This window comes from Drosophila albomicans, chromosome X (genome assembly GCF_009650485.2).
Source record: "Drosophila albomicans strain 15112-1751.03 chromosome X, ASM965048v2, whole genome shotgun sequence".
Taxonomy (NCBI): Eukaryota; Metazoa; Arthropoda; class Insecta; order Diptera; family Drosophilidae; genus Drosophila; species Drosophila albomicans.
This window is the reverse complement of record NC_047627.2, coordinates 33126035-33144635: the sequence shown is the minus strand read 5'-3', so window position 1 is coordinate 33144635 and position 18601 is coordinate 33126035. Positions and strand designations below refer to the sequence as shown.

General features: G+C 38.1%; 1 protein-coding gene across 4 annotated transcripts in view; it reads right to left on the bottom strand.

Annotated features, from left to right (window-relative positions):
* The window catches only part of LOC117566000 (BTB/POZ domain-containing protein KCTD5), a 69741-nt gene that overhangs the window by 40898 nt on the left and 10242 nt on the right, over positions 1 to 18601 (bottom strand). For all 4 annotated transcript variants that reach the window (XR_007955037.1, XR_004571952.2, XR_007955040.1 and 1 more), the window contains exon 6: positions 12112 to 12174. The gene's annotated coding sequence lies outside the window, so the exon portion shown is untranslated. The remainder of the gene's footprint in view (positions 1 to 12111; positions 12175 to 18601) is intronic.

The following is an 18601-nucleotide window of genomic DNA, read 5'->3' as shown; positions in this document are numbered from 1 at the left end:
AGCTGCAGCTGCAGCCTGTTGCGTTCTGTTGCAACTTCAAACCTCAACTCGCACTCTCGCTTCTCAGTGGAAACTAGCTCTAAACATTCGCATGCATTTTTTCCATATTCATTAACATTTTTAGCTATCCAAAAGCAGTTAGCAATTAGTTACTTAAAGTTCTTCAACTGTTGCGTAGCAGTTCTGCAACTGTTGAGTACTACATGCACTTTGTAAAGCTCTTTTGCCTGATCAAGTCTACTTATCCCTTTTGTCCACCCAAATATTCGCATACATTTCAGTTCAGGTTAAAACACATTATTGGTAACGACTTTTGACTAGCATTTAAACTTAGTGAGACATCATTTGCAGTTGGGTTTATTACACTGAATGTCTTGAGAGGAGATATATGTTATGTTTAAAATCACAAGAATCAAAATGAACATATACATTTAAAGTGCTTAAAAGTAAACATTTTATATAGTTCTATATAGTTTAAGAATCGAAAATTAAAGTGAAATTTTTGTTACTTTGCAATTTGTAATAAATATATGATATTTGTATTGTAATTGATAGAAGCAAAACAAAAATTGAAGATGTCTTTATCAGCTCAAATCATTTCTAATTCTGCTTAGAAAATCTTCTTTCTAACGATTTTTAACCGAATTAGAATTATATTCGGATTTTATAAGCAATTAAAAGAATTCTCAGGAATTTTCGCTACAAATAATATAAGAATGTCATTAAAATTCACAAATTCAAATTATTTCATAAAATAGTAAAGCGTTTGTTAAAGTTAAAATGTTAAAGGCTAAAGTTAATTATTTCGTCAAATAAAATTATGTATTTAGGTGATTAAAGTTTCTCATTGAACTGTTAAAAGAATATCTTTTGTTATATTGATTTGATTTACTAAATAAGATACATATATATAATCTGTATATAATTATTATACTATTATTAATATATTATTATTGAAAACTAATAAATTCTGATAATTATTAAAGTGGAATATTTTGAAATGAATTTAAGTTTTAAGAATTTAATCTCTTGGAAATAATTATTGACAATCTTTACTACAAAGTATAAAAATTCACTTTACTAATCTTACATATTATTCAATTCACCTTAATTATATTTATTTAATTTAGTATTGAAAGTCAGACTTCCAACACCGCACGACAATAGAAATGAAGCTATCTAAAATACGTCTTCAAAACAAATAAAGTAAAGTAGTAATTATATGTTTATCTCTCTTACCGGGATTACCGCAGTGTCGGAGAGAGAAAGAGGAAAAATAGAGAAAGGAGATTTTGGACTGCGACACTTTTAGAATTCGAAATGACCCCAAAGACGGACAGCGAAATGAGGAAATGAGGATGATGATGCGCAGTCCTCGACGGACATTAAGTGCAACTTCGAAGAAGAAGAACAAGTCCTATATATAAACCTGGTTGGCAATTAGCATTAAAAGAGCGAAGAGAACACCGAACACAGAACAACTTGACTGCAGTTTGCAAACAAACAAGCGAGGTTAAAGGAGAAGCTAGGGGGAAGGGGCGAAGCGAGGCGAGGCGAGGCGAATGACTTGTATATTGGACACCCCAACAGCAAAGTGCAACTGGGCAACTGAGGACTGCAAAAAGAGGAGACCAGAGGATGACCAGAGACCAGCCTAAGAGCAGACAAATGCGGCGCAATTTGCGGCACTCTGTGACAACACACAGTGTGCGATTGCACGTTCTTCATCTCTCTTCCTCTATGAATGAGGACGAGACTGGGAATGGGAAAGGGAATGGAGATGAGGAGCTACCGAGTGCAGTGGCGGGACAGTAGCGTGCAATGCCGCGTAAGTCAAACAACGCAACGAAATGAATTATAAAATAACATGCCAACAAAACCAACAACCGGCTGGCTACAAGTCCAGTTCAGTTCAGTCCGGGATGGGGATGAGGATGAGGACGAAGCCTAGCCCCAGTTCCACTTCCCAGTCGAGGGCCCCCTCGCTCTCTTGCTAGACGAGAGCTGTGCGGGTGCTCACTGGGAGCTATGCTGGTTGTTTGTCCGTTCTCCCCCGGTCCTACGTCCATTCTCCTCCGTCCTACGTCCGTTCTCACCCGCTGTTGGATGGGGCTGAACGACTGACTCCACCTTGCGCTACATGAAATTTTTATTTTATTTAAATGTAATTATCTGCTTGAATAAAAAAATGCTCATCATGATGAGCAGCAGCGATGGCGATGGCGATGGCGATGCGATGGCGACGTTAGCCAACAAAAAACAAAAAACAAAAAAAAAAAACACCCGGAGAAACAAAAAAAAAAAGGAAAGGAAAAACGAGCCCATGTGCATAAAGTAAAACAAGCTGCATACACACACACGCACACACACACACGCAATATGTGCATATATATAAATGTATATTTATATATATATATGTTTGGGATGTGTGGTGGATATATAACGCATGCACATCTACGAAAAAATCCATTAAAATTGTGCAGGAAATATAACCAAAAACAAAAACGAAACCAAAAAACGAGAATCGCCACCACAAAAAAATAAAAAACCTACCAAAAAACAACGAAACGGGGGAAAAAAAAGACAACGTAAAAAAGGAGGAAAAACGTGGCAGGCAGGGGGAGGAAGGTTGCAACACGGACTCCCAACAATAATAATAACAACAACAACTGCAGCAGCAGCAGCAGCAAAAGCACATACAAAACTGCTGCAGATGCACAAGGATGCAAAGGACAACAGCAGAGAGGAGAGTGGAGACGGGGGAGGGGGAGGGGACTGCAACCCAGTGGGAGTAGGCGCAAACTGGGCGCTGGCCAAGAGCGTGGGGCGTGGCCTTTTTTTGCTCATTTGCAACGCACTTTGGACACTATTTTTGCTGGCGCTAGCTGCGCAGCCTTCTCTCTCTCCTCCCTCCGTCTCCTCCATCTCCTTTCTTCCTCCATCTCTGTCTTCATTTCCTTCTCTGCTGCAGTTGCAGTTGCAGTTGCCACTCGCGTTGCTGTTGCTGCTGCTGTTTTCGGTTGTCGGCTTTCGATTTCGGGCCTATGCTGCGTCACCCTCTCCCCCTTCCCCTCTCCCCTCTCCACGCTCCCTCTGCTGTTGCTGCCTATCGGCCGTGGCCATTCCGTCGCTTGATTATGCACATGCCACCAATGATGTGTTGCCTTTTTCATTTATTTTCGACAATCCCCCCAACCAACACCCACACACATAGTTCTATATACTCTCACATCTCTCTCTCTCTCCCTCTCTCTCGCTCTCTTTCTCTCTCGCTCGCTCGTTCGCTCGTTTTTTTCCCCTCCTTTTTTTTCGGCGAAATAAAAAAATTGTCAAAATAATATAACGCAGAGCCCGCATTACTCGCAACATTCCTCTCCCTCCCTCCCTACCTCTCCCCTTGGAACACCTTCATGCCCCACCCACTCTCTTTCTCTCTTTGTCTATATCTCTGCCCGCAAAAGGCCTATTAAAGCATAAGCACTTTCAAGTGAAACGATGCCAAATATTCCATTGTACTCCAAAAGATTTCATCGCTAGCATTCCCCAAAAAAACAAAACAAAACAAAACTCTCTCTATGTTAATTGCCATCGTTGATGTTTATAGAGAAAACTAGTATTTCAATCTATGAGATCATAATTCATCAATTCCATTCTCACCTTGTATTTTATGCTAATCACAAGATTAATTCATCTTTAACTTGCTAATTTCAAATAAATCAAAAGCTGTTAGGAAACAAAAGTATTTCATGTGAATCGATATATAAAAAGAAGAATTTTTATATCGATTCACATGAAATACTTTTGCTTTCTAAGTGTTCCTGACTTATTGGAGATTAACGAGCTTTATCTGCAAAATAGCTTCAAAGTAGAAATGCTCAAAATTGTGATCGGAAATTGTAATTGTTGAATTAAATTGTTCTCAGCTCATACAATATCTTTGATATGTAGTCAACGATTCAGTCTATGCAATAAATTTAATAAAGCTGCACCATCTCAGCAAAATTTTTGTATTCAGACAAATCCCAAAAATTAATCCATTCAAAATTTTAAATACGGGAAAACTGCAAGCAGATTTTTCACGATCGAATATGAAACATATCTCTTTCAATTTTTTGATATGATTGTGAAATTGATACGTTAATTAAATAAAATTGCAATGCTAACGTATTTTAGGGTAATAAATGTATGAGAAAACAACAGGGAAATTATTATCTCAAATAACAGAAAATTGTCTACAAAACCTTGATTCTAGAAAAATGTAATTAGCTTTGCTTTAAGTGCCTTTAACGAAAGTTGAAATTAAGTGTCAATCACAATCGAGTTGAAATTCAAATAAAAGTAAAGCTCACTTTAGGAATATTTCAAGCAATGAGCAAACTCTGATCATTGGATTTAAAATAGTTCAACTCGAAAGAAACTATTGTATACACATTTAATTCCTCACGCTCGTACGTTAGTTCGGTTAGAAAAAGAATTTTAAACAGATTTCAATTAAAGATGATTAGATTGAAAAGTCGAGATGGATTTGTATTGAAATACATAGATTCCAATCAAATGTAGATGCAAGTTGAACTTTAGATCGTTAACTAAATTATTAGCATCGAAAAGAATATATAAATAACAGACACAATAATTGTGTGAATAATTTATATGTTGAAAAGCAAGGAAATAGTTGTGAACAATGAAAACAAAAGTAAAATTACCTAACGATAGGTTTATAGCAATTTTAAAAGAAAAATACAATCTATGTATACCAATTATATTAGCATATAAAAGAAAACATCAATCAAAGTAAAACTAAGTGAGAAAGCTATGGTTGAGAGTGTTCCTATCTACCCAACTCCAATAAACCATATTCTAGAAATATACTTAAAATATACCACAAACGTGCTAAAATATACCAAAATCTATATTTGCTATATTGATATACATAGTACTAAATTTAAGAATATGAGGAATATACCAAATAAATATACCGCAAAAATACCGAAAATATACCGAAGGCTGGATTTGGTATATTAATAAAGTAATACTTTAAGCAAGTAAGAAAGCTAAAAAGTGCTCTTTGAAAATATACCAAATCAATACACAGCAAAATATAATAAAATATACCGATTCTTTATTTGGTATATGTAGTACCACATTGGAAATATACTATAGAGTTCTGAACATTCCAGATTGTCATCCAAAGTGAGTAAAGGATTTGTTATAAAAGATAAAAAGCTCGCAGAAATACTAAATGCGAACTTCGAACTAACTAAGTAGGATCGAATTAGATAAATTATACTATAAATCAATGATAGTATATCGAAAATACTAAACGATTATTCAAATGAATTAGATGCGATTTAAAAGCGGAAAAGTTCAAACAGATTGCAATAGACAAATGCAGATCAATCGAGGTTCTATGCAACGCTAGCTAAATGTCGCCTACTTCAATGCAGCGTGCAACACGGAAACGTGGCAGCAACAATGTGGCAGCAACAGCAGCAGCAGAAGGATGGTTGGTGGTGCTGCAAGAGACACGCCACAAGGCCAAGCGAAATGAGGCTGACAAAAAAGTGCGAAGCATTTGTCAGCCTCGCATCTCGCTGCGAGCGATTTGAGGACTTCACACGTTTCCCTCCATCTCTTCCCCTTCCCCTTCCACTTCCCCATCCCCTACCCTTGCCTCTTCCTCTTGTTGCTGCCACTCGGTTGGTGTTGGTGTTTTCTGTATCTCTGTCGTTTTGTTTCTGCTTGTGCTTCGATGTTATTGTTGCGGCTGTTTCTGTTGTTGTTGCAACTCGCGTTTGTTTGGGGCACGAATGCGCGCTCTGAGTGTGGCAACTGTGGCAAGGGGATGCGGAATTGAAGTTGTTTTGTGGCACAAGTTTGGGCCGAGGCAACGCTCCCTCTCCTTCCCTTTCCCCTTCCTCTTCGTTTCGTTTCGTTTTGTCTTTGGCTGCGTCGTTGTCATCGTAATTAAAATCATGTTAGAATGCTTTGTGAGCCTCGCTGCAATTGCTGCACTTCCGCAGGCCTTCATTGGTTTGTATGTGTGTGTGTGTTGCAAGTGAGTGTTGCAAGTGCGCTTGTGGTTGCTTATGCTTTTTATTATCCTTATGCAGTTGACATACGACGAGCTCAAAGACTCAAACACACTCACACACACTCAACTCGGTTTGCTTTTACATTTTTTTCGGTACACTCAAAGTCAGTCAGCCTTTTGTTGTTGTTGTTGTTGTTGTTGTTGTTTTCGCAGCTTGCATTCAAATATTAAAAAACACGAAGCCACAAAAAGAACAACAACAACAACAATAACAAGAACAGTCTACAAATTGTGCCTTTGATTTAAGTCAGCGTTGTTGTTGCTGTTGCTTTCATGTTTCATGTTACTCTGTCGCTATTTCTCCGACTGCAGCCTCCAGCACAACAACTGCGGCACATGATTAAAAACAAAATTAGTTAAACAGTTAAACATTCATTCAAACTGCATTAAATCTATTCCACTAAGCGAAATGGAACTCAAACTCAATTTAAGAAAGCGATGTTGAATAATAATCTAAATTCATTTATAAGAATTAGTTACTAAATTCTCAAATTCATTTCATTTTACGAATTTGAAAACCATTTTCTAGTACTCAAAACTAATAGTTGTGAATTATAATATAAATTGATTTATAAAAATAAATTAGTTACGAACTCTCCTCGCTTAATAAACATTCAAATCAAGCTAAATGGAACTCAATCTCAAAAGCTCAAGTTAAATCGAATAATTTTGAATTATATAATTTAAATTATAAGAATTAGTTACTAGATTCTCAAAATAGAAATACAATTCATTGAATTTTACAATTTGAAACCAATTTCTAGCGTCGAATATAACAAGATCAAACTCTGCTTTCATCAAAATAGATTCTTAATTCACATTTCAAGATTCATATTACTTCAAAACTAAAAAAATAGTTGCCAATAATAATATAAGCGTAAGCATTAGAAAAACTATTATAAATGATAAATCTTTATAAAATATATTATAGAAAAGTCTTCGAAATAGTTTTTTTAAGTAGCACATTTGATAAACAACTTTCCAATTTCAAATTAATTCAAACTAAAACGAAAAGTAGCAAATATAAATATAATCTCAAACATAAAAAAAATTTTAGTTCATTGACTAAAGCATCAATATCGAAAGGAAAATATAATAAAGGACACGACAATTATGTGATACGATTTGAAAAGCAAAGATATAGTTATAAAAGACGGAACGATAAGCAAAACAAAAGTGGCGAATAAAAATATAGTCTCAAAGAGAAAAGCACACTAGTCCCTAAATAAAGTCCCTAAAGTCCCTAAATATAATTCTAATTTGTAATTTCTAAATCGAATTTCAGATTAGTTCAAACAAATATTAAGAATGGTGAATTGTTGGTAGATTCACAAATGAAATCCAAAAGCTCTATTACAAAACATTAAATCAAATTGCGAACAAAAACTTTCTACTTTCATTTCATTTCAATTTAAAGTAATCTGAAAATCAATTAACAACTTTTTACTTTCAGATTAGAAAATCTATAATAATATTTCGATAATAATATAATCTGATTTAACTGCATAACTTATGCTTAATGACTGCAGTTATAGATTTAGTACTTAAGTTGTTGAAATCCTCAATGCAGATAAAGAAAATAGTATTTAATGAATGTGTAATAAGAAAAATTTCGAGCTTGCCTCTTTGCATACTTCATTACTTAGAAGTAACAGTAAAGAGTATTGCATTAAATGTGATAACATAAAACATCGCATCTTCTAATAAGTAGAATTTGTAAATTAGAAGCAGACTTTTTACAAGCTGGCCTCTGTAGCTCTCTCTTTCCCTCTCCCTCTGTCCCTCTCTCTCTCCGTTGATGTGTTCTGATACATAGTATAAATCAATGTTTAGCCCTTCGCTGACCATTAATTCATTTGCTGCCTGCCGCTTTTGGCTCTCGTATTTACAACTGTCACTTTGGCAACCACAAAGGGATGAGTGAAGTGGGTGGTGAAAAAGGGGGCAGGGGTCAGGGGGCAGGGGGTTGCCATTAGTCGTTAGGAGTGCGCGAATTCAAAGCTGGACATGGATGTAGCATAAAAACTTTTGCATTAAAATTCCAAACAATCGCAGTTATTCACCTTATCTAAAACACGCCGCCGCAGAGCGAAAAGGCGCACATTTGCCAAGGGGGAGGGGGAGGGGGAAAGGGGAACTGGCCACACCTTTGGGCACGCAGTACACAGTAAAATATAAAACATAAAAAAAAACCAACACGACGCGAACCCTTTTTCGGCTCTAGCTGCGTCGTCAGGGGAGCAACAGAGGGGTGGGGGTGACGGGGGGGGGAGGTTATCCCTCTTTTACATTTATTTTTTTCGGCGTTTTTTATTTAATGCGCGCATTTCACACATTTCACATTTGGTCGGGCGGGGTGGTCAAAGTTTTTATCGATTTGCTGCATAATATAAAAGCAGGCTGACGAATGGAGAGTGGGACAGGGGCAGCAGAGGGGGGGAACTGGGGGGTCAGCCAAATATGCCTAGAGCAATGCCCATGTCAATGTGGTGTTCAGTTTGGAGTGAGTCGAGTGAATGATGCTGGTTCTCCCGATGTTGGTCTGTTGTTGGTCTCTCGCTCTCGACGCGGCTAAAACGGAACCCAAAGCTGATGCCAACGCAACACACACACACACACACACAACAACACAAAAAAAAAATGAAGAGCATACAACGCAAACAAAAAAAAACGAAGTAAACCCAAAACCCAAGTGATTAATTCAACATATTCATATGTGCGTGACGCAGCCCCCTTTCCCTCTCCCTCCCTCCCCCTCTTCACCGCTCGCCGTCAATAAGCCGCGAGAGTAACTCCCGCGACCAATCCCCCCCCCTCCCTTATGTCTCCCCCGCCGTTGCCTAATGAGCAAACGCGAGACAAGGCAACGCAATGCTACGCTAAACCGAAAAGTCTGTCATGCTTAGGCAAAGGGTTGCCATCGCGGAGAACGCGGAGAGGGGAGGAGTGGGGGAGAGCGGGAAAGGGAGAGGGGGTGACTGCTGCCTCAGCATATGCGAAGCAAGTGGTGCGCTGGTCAGTGAAATATGAGCCAAGCGCGTCTCCATCTCTCCATTCTCCATTCTCCCCCCTTTTTCCCATTCCCATCTCAGTCGCTGCCGCAGTCGCCGTTGGCAGCAGCGACCGCAGCTACTTTCTAATTAAGCATGTTTAGTTAGGCGAGTGGAGAGAGAGAGAGAGAGAGAGAGAGTGTGGAGAGCTTGGAGACTTTGCGCTGGTCAGCGGCACAGACAGCGAAACATGTCAGCAACAGAACCCCATTTGGGTGTTAAACACTGGGGAAGAGGGGTGCAAGAGGGGCGGGATGGAAGTGCACACGCATGTCTAAAATATCTAAATCTCCGCTCACGCTTATCTCTATACTATGTATGTATGTGTGTATGCAAAAAAGGACGCTCTACACACACATATGTGTGCTATACATGAGCGAACCCTTTTTCAGCTTTGACGTTGCCAAAAACGGCGAAAACAAAAAAAGTTTCTAATGAAAACTCCCCAAAAAAAAAAAAAAAACAAAAAGAGGATGCGACTAATACCACCAGCTAAACAATGGCGACAAGAAGAAGCACATAGCACAAGGGATCTATATGGGGTTTCCATTTCCATTCCCATTCCTATTCCCAGCTTCCAACTTCAGCTACAGAGATCCCGCTCCATTTACTTTTCCTCTGTTCATTCCTCAGTCTAAGCCTTCTAACTAACCGTCCTATGTGAATAGTATATACGACAAGAAGAACCACATAGCACAAGGGATCTATTCCGATTTCCCACTCCTATCCCAGCTTTCAACTCCAGCTACAGAGATCCCGCTCCAGGTTTAGCCTCCGTTCCCTTTCTGATTCCTATTTCCATTCTGATTCCTATTTCCATTCCTATTTTCGTTTCCTCATGCTAAGCCTTCTAACTACCCGACCTATGTGAATAGTATATACCTATATACATAATAATATATATAGTATAAGCATATTCACTTGTACACTGATAAAAATCAGGAATTGACTATATTAAGTATTCATGAACAAGATAACAAATATAGTATTTTTCGGGTATTAACTTTTTCGTACGGATTCAAGATTACAATAAATCTTTATCTATAATATTAAACGATATTAAATAAACGAGAAATTTCAAACGTTAGCTCCTAAATGCCGAAATATATTTATATACAAAACTAAATTCTATCAAAATGAAACGTATCTATGGCATCCTCAATCTTCACCTTTTTTCCCCAATTAACTTGATGGAAACTTTCATTTGATTGTTTGGACTCTTAAGCTTCATGAACAGAAACTAACAGAATTTAATGAAGATGATCTAAAAGATTTTTAAGTGGTGAAATAGTGACATATCATCACAGTTTAAAGTGCATATTAATCAACTTTGAAATTAGGAATTTGAAAGGATGAACAATAGTGTAATCAAGTGACTAATTTGAATTGCTATTAAACTATAATTTCAACAACATGAAAGCGAATTCACTCGAGGATTTCTTGCCGTGTGCTCCACTAGAATGTGAATGCGAATATGAATGTGAATATGAATATGCACGAAATACGTAAATGTTGCATAGCATACTTTGAGGCGCAAAAACAACAAACTCTTGCTAATGGTCGCTCACTCAGCCTCAGTCTGTTTATGTTTGCCTAAGCAGCTCCAACTCCGACTCCGACTCCGATTCCAACTCTGACTCCAACTCCGACTGCAGCTGGGGAGTCAGACACATCATTAGAGCTACTGGCCCACACTTTATGTCGAACCCTTTCCCAATCTCAGCTCTGCTCTAGTCGCCGTCTCTGACTCCTCTTTCCCCCGCTTTGCATTCGCATTTGCTAAGCAAACCCCTAACGACACTTGCAGTGCAATCACTTGCAATTGCATCCCTTAATAGCGTAGTCCTCCCCCCTCCCCTTCTCCTCCTACTCCCCATCATCATCGTCATCCCTCTTTGAGTCCATTCTCAAGTGCAGCAGCAACTTATGTTAGCTTTTGCCATGATGTCGGCTATCGGTTACATTTTCATTTCTTCTTCGTCGTCGTCGTCTTCGTCTTTGTCTCCTTCGCTGTATTTGGCGTAGTTCAAGTGCAGCATCCCCTCCCCACTCTTTCCCTAGTCCCTTGCCACCCCCTTTTGGCCTCGTCGTGCAAATTTGACACATGCACAAGTACAAAAAACAAAAAAAAAAGAAAACGTAAAGCGAGCACACACAAAAAAGGTCAGAACAAAGGCGAGCTTTACAGCTGCTGCTGCTGCAGGATGTAGTCAACGTTCTATTGCAGCTAGTACCACCACCCCCTACTCCCCTCTCTCCTTCTTACATTCTCCTCTACTTCACTCACTTCATTTCACTCTCAGAACTTACAGCACGCACATCCTCAATTCGCCAAGCAGTTCCTTTTTAGATTGAGCTGCAGCCTCAACCTCAACTTCAGCCTCAACCTCAACTTCAACTTCAGCTTCAGTATTTTTCCTCGCTTTTTTTTCTATTCACTCCCCTCCCCTCCTCTTCTCTTCACCCTTCCTCACACTACTCGGTTTGTGTTTTGTTTCCTTCGTTGACATTTGTGTGCTGTGGCAACGGGCAACGTGATTTCAATAGCGCATCGCAGACGCAGCACCTCAAACTTTCCATTTCGTTGCATTGACAAATATTTCTTTGCATTCCCCCTATCTCCTTTCCCACTTTGCCCTTACCTCCTCGCTTCTGTTATGTAAGCATAATTCCTGCTGTTTTTTTCTGTCAGTCTCCCATGTGTGTCTTTGCATTCATTAGCTTTGTCTCCGCACGTCTCTCCGTCGTCTCCTTTTTTTTAGCAAAAGAGTTTATTATTCTTTACGTTCTCTATCAGCGAAACTTGGAACTCTCTTCTCCTATCTTATCCGATACAACATCTACTAAAGCTTAACAACTTATTTTGCATCACTAAAATATTTAACGTATCGAAAATTCATCGCAAATCTTTAAGACAGTTTCCGATTATCTAGTTTTTTTATATATAGAAAGATTCAAGAGATCACTTACCGATTAATAGTTTAGTCATATTCAACGATTGAATGCAGATAATTTTGCAAATTTATTGGCATCCTGCAACAAATAATTACAAATAATAATTATTTAGGTTATCAACTAAAGATTATAATAATTAAATTTGTATGCTGACATTTTAGAAGAGGCAAAATCCACAAATATAAGAAAATAACAATTTATGCCATATTAAGAGTAACATATTATATAATATAATTGAAATTCGAAAAATGTGAAATCTTAAAAGTAAAATTCAAAAATGCAATATTTATTACATTTGACATAATATTCAAAACAGTGCGATATTCATTTAAATATATACCAAATGAATATACCGCAAAAACGCTAAAAATATACAAAAGGCTTCAAAATATACCAAAGAGTACAAAGCTCACCAGATTGTCAGTCAAAGCAATTAATAGTGCGATATTAATCTTAAAATATACCAAATTAATATACCGTAAAAATACTAAAAATATACCAACATACATTTTAGGTACCTACATACAATACTGCATTCAAAATATACCATAGAGTGCAAAATATACTAGATTTTCAGCCAAAGTTGATCACGATCAAGAATACATACTTTATATATACTTTATAGTGCGAGACATGCCTCCTCAAGCCTGTTACATATATTCTCTGAAGGCATAAGGTTATAATACCCTTCTACCCTATGGGTAGCGGATATAAATAATATAGATTGATTTTCAATGAAATTATTTCAATGGTAAATAATTAAATAATCTGCATTTCTCACAACAGAAATGTCTCTTACAATAATTTGTTGTATGAAATATAATATTTCTGGTAGTTTTTCTTTGCTTTTCAAAGCATCTTCATTTCGTAGAAAGATGCAGATGTGAAGTGCAAGTCGTATAATAAATTTTGCTTTTTGTTTGGCAACCGTTTTTTGAATGAGTCATGAGACGATGATGATGAAGGGATAGAGTGAAGAAGGAGAAGCATTTCTTCATTTATGAGTTGCAATTAAATGTGATATGCAAAAGAAACGAGGGTGGAACAGAGAACAGAGTACAAAAAGAGAGAGAGAGAGCTAGAGTATTAGTTGTGTCCCCAATCTTGATGCAAGCTGCCATCATATCGATTGCAGCAAAAGTGAAATCTTGCTCGAGGAAGGAAGTGCAAGGATGGAAGAGAAGAAGGAGTCTTCTGCTTGAAAATGGGGTTAAATTGCACAGAAATCACGCAGCAGACACATACACCGAGAGAAAAGCAGCCCCCAATAGTCGAGTGAGAAAGAGAGAGTGGGAGTGGGAGAAAAGGAAGAGGTGGCTTTGTTTGACGCACTTAACACGGCGATGGCGACATGCACTTGAGTTGCACAAAAGCCCACTCATACATGCACACACTAGCACACACTCACACATAGAGAGAGGGAGTGGAGAGTAAGGGTAAGAGGAGATAGAAAAGGGAGCGAGCGATTTGCACAGTTAGATGCACTAGACAGACACGAGACAAAAACGGAGCCAACGGAGCCAGACAAGCGAGCTTGTCTAACATGCAGCAACAACAACAAGAACAACACCCCAGCGGCAACTGCATCCCTTACTCCTTCCCAACTGCATCCCTGGGCTGTAACCCTTTCAAGTCGACCACCCACCGGGGCATTATGCATTAGAATGCCGACTTCGATGTCATGTGTTGACATAGAATTCTTGCTGCCTGGCCCAGGTTTAGTTGCAGCCTCCCCTCCCCTCCCCGCCACCCTTCCCCTTTGGCGCCCTTGGGCTGCAGGTGCAAAGGCGAACGAAAGTGAAACGGTGGATGAAGCCGCGTCTGCTGAACTGAAGCAGAGTTGAAGTCGGAGACTGAGGAGCAGCTGCTGCTTGAGTGCACTTTTTGCACTATTCAAAGTTAAAGTGGTCGTGGAGTGAACGGAGTGTGGAACGGAGTGAAGTCCGGGGTACGGAGTGTGGAACGGAGTGAAGTCCGGGGTACGGAGTGTGGCAGGCAGACTCGTTCATTCGTTCGTTCGCTTGTTCGTTGGTGGTGCAATGTCACATCTTGCACTTTTTGGGGTCGCTTGTGGGGTTGAAGGACGCACGCGAGGCGTCTCAGTATCCGACTCGATCTCCACCTCCATCTCCGTCTCAGTGGGGTTGGCAATTTTGCGCATGTGGAAAGGAAAAATGATGCAGCCACGACAACGAGAACGACAACGACAACGACAATGATGCCAATGCCAATGTCAACGTTGCTGCACAATCAAAAGGTGCAAAGATGACTTCAAGCTGAAGCTGAAGCTCAACTCGGGCCCACTTGAAAAAAAAGGGGCACTCCAATTGCAACCCCATCGGTGGGTGCGAAAAGTGAAAGCGCCTCTTGCCAAACAAGTTGTGGGTGGAACACAGACTGAGACTGCGACTGAGACACAGAAAGAGAAAAAGAAGGAGCTGCAGATGGAAATCGAAATGGAAATGGAAATGGCGTGGAGCCAAGCCATCGTTACCATAAAAACCAATGAAATTTCGCTTAGGCTCGCTGCGTGCTGCGCTTTACGAGCGAGCAGCAGTCCCCAAGGTTTCTCAGACTCTGCGACTCCGCCACAAGGCGCGCCACTGTAAAACCTTGAAATAAAAGCCAAAAGCGCACTAATGTCCTTCGCTTCCTTAACGGTCTGCCTTCAAATTGGTCGAACTCAAAGTCGATGCTGTCGCCAATGCTGTTTAAGTAACAAATAAAAAGTGCGACAAACAACGCTGACAAACTGAAGACCAAATACTCTAAGAAAGGATATAGATCACAGATCTAAAACAACAAAAGGGAAAGAACAAAATAGATCATAACAACACTTAACACTTTATATAACAGAAACATATAAAGTATTAAATAGAAAGATCATAGGTAGAACTAACTAGAACAAAACTAATCAAATTTCATTAACAAAGATATAATAAAAATGATTCCACACTTGTTTACAAACTGTCACATAATACCTTATAATAATAATAATAGTACCACCCTAATACAAGTACTTTTAAAGAGGAATTATGTCAAAGATCCAAAGCAACAATAGAGAAAGGCTGCTAATCTAATTACATTGCACAATGAAATCACAATAGATCATCATAATAATCTTCAGAATTAATCAAAAGATATTGAGACCAAGAGATTAAGAAATATATAAAAGTTTGAATAAAAAAATCGTAACTAGGACTAACAAGAACCAAACTAATCAAAATTTAATCTTGATCTGGGTGCAAACATAAAAACTTATATCCCTATATCTTACAGTCTCTAAGATCTAGGTATTCAAAAGGACAGACGGACAGACAGACAGACGGACATGGCTTAATTGGCTCGGCTGTTGACGCTGATCAAGAATATATATAATTTATTCGGTCGGAGATGCCTCCTTATGCCTGTTACATACATTTAATGGACGCACAAAGTTATAATAGCATTCTACTCTATGGGTAGCGGGTATCAAAATAGTAAAGCTTGATTAGCTCTCTAGAGATTTTGGCTGCTTAGATCATTTTAAACAGATAATTACTTTAGATCATTTTAAGAGCCAACACAGAATAAAAACACAATTAACAAGTCAGAAAGCTACAGACGAGTGTACTCGACTGTGAGATACCCGCTACCCATTTTGAATTAAAGCAATATATTTTGCGGTATTATTCTCAAAATTAACCGAATATACTGCAAAAATACTGAAAATATACCAAATGGTATATTTGGTATATCGATATAGCACCGCATTCAAAATATACCATAGACGGCACAATATACCAGATTGTCGGCCAAAGCAACTAAGACCCCTAGTAAGTAGGCGTTTTTGCCCATACAAAAGTATTTCTAAAATAACTTCGACAATTTTTATCTGATCGCAACCATATTTTCAGGAATCATAACTACTATAGTAATTATAATATGTATATACCAAAATTCGCAACTTTAGCTTTAAAATTACGCTTGTTATTTGATTTTTTTGATTTGCAGGGGCGGAAGTGGGCGTGGCAAAAATTTGAAATAAACTTGATCTGCGTGCAAACATAACAAATGCTGTCGAAATTAGAGCTCTATCTCTTATAGTCTCTGAGATCCAGTGTTTGATACGGACAGACAGACAGACGGACAGACGGACATGGCTATATCGTCTCGGCTGTTGACGCTGATCAAGAATATATATACTTTATAGGGTCGGAGATGCCTCCTTCTACCTGTTACATACATTTCCTATGGGTAGCGGGTATAAAAAGAAAATTGGAAAATAAAAAAATTAAAATTTGTTCTGGCTTAGCAAAATCATCAGGTTTAATTGGTTGATAGTTGATTTAATCTACGTTTCTGTTTTCAATATCAATTTATCTTCAACATAGTAAATAAATTGAATTACATTTGCTACTTATATAAAAGCAGACATCTGTGTTTGACGAAAGTCAAATGACTTGAGAAAGTCAGCATGCTTTAGGCAAAGAGTATGGCGAAAAAACTTTGTAGAGAAGTAGAAGTGAAGGAGGAGGAGGAAGTGAAAGAGGCACTGCCACTGACAGTGGCAGCAACAATAGCAGCAGCAGCAGCAGCAGAGGCAGTTGAGGTCTCATGTGCGCGGGCGACACAACTTTTTATTCCTTTGTTTAGAATAAAAATATAAATGTGCACGTGTTTTGGCAATGGCCTGCGTTTTAGTGGTGGTAAACGAACGAACGAAAGAACCAACGAACGCATCATACGCAGCGCCAATAGATTCGCATGGGGACCGCGAGTGTGGCAAGTGGCAAGTGGGAGGTGGCAAGTCGCAAGTAGAGGGAGGCAAATTGCGGACAGTGGACGCGGATTCGCTGGGGTTGTTGTTGCGAGCAGTTAAATTTTAATGTTGCTGCCATATCGATATGCGTGCATGAATCTGCCACCTCTTGCCACATGCTACGAGTATGTGTGGCATAACATTTCCAGCAGCATACTACGTGCTGCCTCAGCCTCAGCCTCAGCCTCTGTCGCTGCAGTTGCGATAAACTTGGGGCTGTGTTTAGTTGTGCTGCAAATCTAAAAGTGTTCTGGGTGCCAGCTGTAATTGTCACCAACACACACTCTTACACTGAGAAAAAAGACCAACTTCTAAAATCAAGAAACTTCACATTTGTGTTCGACTTTAAAAACAAATTCGTAAAGTTAAGAACATTAGTCTAAGCAATGCCACATTTTAAAAATCTGACCAAAAGTCTTTAAAAACAAATTCGTAAAGTTAAGAACATTAGTCTAAACAATGCCACATTTTAAAAATCTGACCAAAAGTTTTGGGTTACTGAAATCTGTAATCCGTCGAAATTCCTATGAAGTTTTTATCGAGATTTGAGAATTTTCATTCATAGCAACCAATAGCAAACTTAAGAGGTCCTGGGTTCAAATACTGCGCGAATCGATGATAAATTTTTCAAAAGTAAAATGGAATTAAAATAGAGCTGAATAACTGATAATTAAAATTCAAAATGGTAAAATAAATAGGTAATTAATAAAAAATAAAAAACAATAAAATATAATACAATATATTTTAAATTTCTATCATTTACCTATCATTTACGATTTTTATCTTCTTATTAATAAGAAAACAATCATAAAATTATAAGCAAAGAAACAGAATATAATGTAATATTTTGTTAATCTTATAATAAAATTTTAGGTCTGAAAATTATTTTATTTTTTTCTTCTTATTATTAAGAACTTGGGACTTATATTAAATGTTATTGGAATCAAGATGTGATTTCTAACATAAGGATTTTCATGTTCTTGACGCACTTTTTGGACCAAAATTCGTAGTTCTAAGATCAAATCTTGATTTTAGAACTGCTTTTTTTTCTGTGCACCCGAGCAGCAGCAATAGATTGAGTTGGAGTTGGAGATGGAAGCCTGTGCATTGCCTATGAATATCTCATGAGCCGAGGAACTCACGCAACTGGGCTTTTCTTTACTCTCTCTGTGTGCTTTGCATAAGTTCGCAATGACGCAAATTCTAATCAATAGCGAGTATTTCCCACATCCTGTCGAAGGCAAACGCAAACGCAAACGAGAACTCAGTTCAAGGACGAAATCGAAATCGAACTCAAACTCAAATTCATACTCACACTTTGCAATCGATGTGACATTCGATTCGCCTTTTTATTTAAAGCAATCGATTTATTTTTTGTGTTCAAAAACTCATTCCCTATTCCATAATCTTCTCCTCTGTGTGTGTAATCGGAACTCTTCAAGGAAAGTAAACAGACAATATCAAATTAAGCCTTTCTTTCGAATTTCTTCAATGCAAATAATGATTACAAGAATCTTCTCAATCTTTCTGATATTATATGCAATTATTCAATATAAAACCGAATCGTTTTAATTGTTTCCTATTTTACTAGATTTGTTTGATTATTTGCATTATGAAATATTAAGTAGCTAAAAGCAAGGGCGTCAGTTTCTTACTAAAGCCTGATTCAATACATTTAGTTGTTCAACTTCACTTCTAGTCATA